The sequence below is a fragment of the Sinocyclocheilus grahami genome, unplaced genomic scaffold (genome assembly GCF_001515645.1).
Source record: "Sinocyclocheilus grahami isolate Dianchi unplaced genomic scaffold, SAMN03320097.WGS_v1.1 scaffold3084.1, whole genome shotgun sequence".
Taxonomy (NCBI): domain Eukaryota; kingdom Metazoa; phylum Chordata; class Actinopteri; order Cypriniformes; family Cyprinidae; genus Sinocyclocheilus; species Sinocyclocheilus grahami.
The window spans coordinates 1-681 of NW_015508253.1; the positions used below are offsets into that span (position 1 = coordinate 1).

The 681-nt window shown below is 35.4% G+C and overlaps 1 long non-coding RNA gene across 1 annotated transcript; it reads left to right on the forward strand.

Moving 5' to 3' along the window:
- LOC107575989 (uncharacterized) lies at positions 1–635 on the forward strand. The gene is made up of 3 exons (XR_001607974.1): positions 1–77; positions 164–235; positions 537–635. It is a non-coding gene; the product is annotated as an uncharacterized lncRNA (long non-coding RNA).
- Positions 636–681: the final 46 nt, after the last annotated feature.

Consider the following 681-nt stretch of genomic DNA (forward strand, 5'->3'; position numbering starts at 1 on the left):
ATACAAGTCTAGTTTCTACAAGAGAAGTCTGGACAACGATGTTTATATATTTACATCAGCACCAAATGCAAACAATGGTAAGTATGTGTTTGTGATTATTATTCAACAATGTCCCATTTTTCCATTTGGATTTAATGGATATTTTCTGTCCTCTCTTTATCAGAAACTCAAGATTCAGTTTTAGTGAGCAGAGCGATGGACCTGCGAGTTGATGAATTCATGCTGAAGCCAGCAGGTAAGAGTCTGACGTTATAGTTTTATTAGATACCATGGGAATATACAGTACTGTAGATAATCACTGGGACCGAAAGACAGAAGAACGCATGTAGTGATAAACCAATATAACAGCCTGGTCAAGTAATCAAACAGTATTTTGAGATGATCAACATTTACCAGAAGTTGCCAGTTCAGAAAGCTACCAAACTTTACGTAATCAAAGTTGATTTTCTGTTTTGTCAATTAATTTTTGTTTGATTTGTGTGATTATGAATTGATGCAAAAATTAAAACTAAACTACTTTTGGTTGAATGTTTCAGTGGTTGGAGTAAAACTGGATGTACCGACTTGGATGGAAAGCTTCATCAATGCTACGATTACACCCAATGTGAGTGCAAGGAATTAGCTACTTGTATTTATGTTAACTGTAGTGCAGGTTAGAAGGATGGTTGAGGATATTGTCAG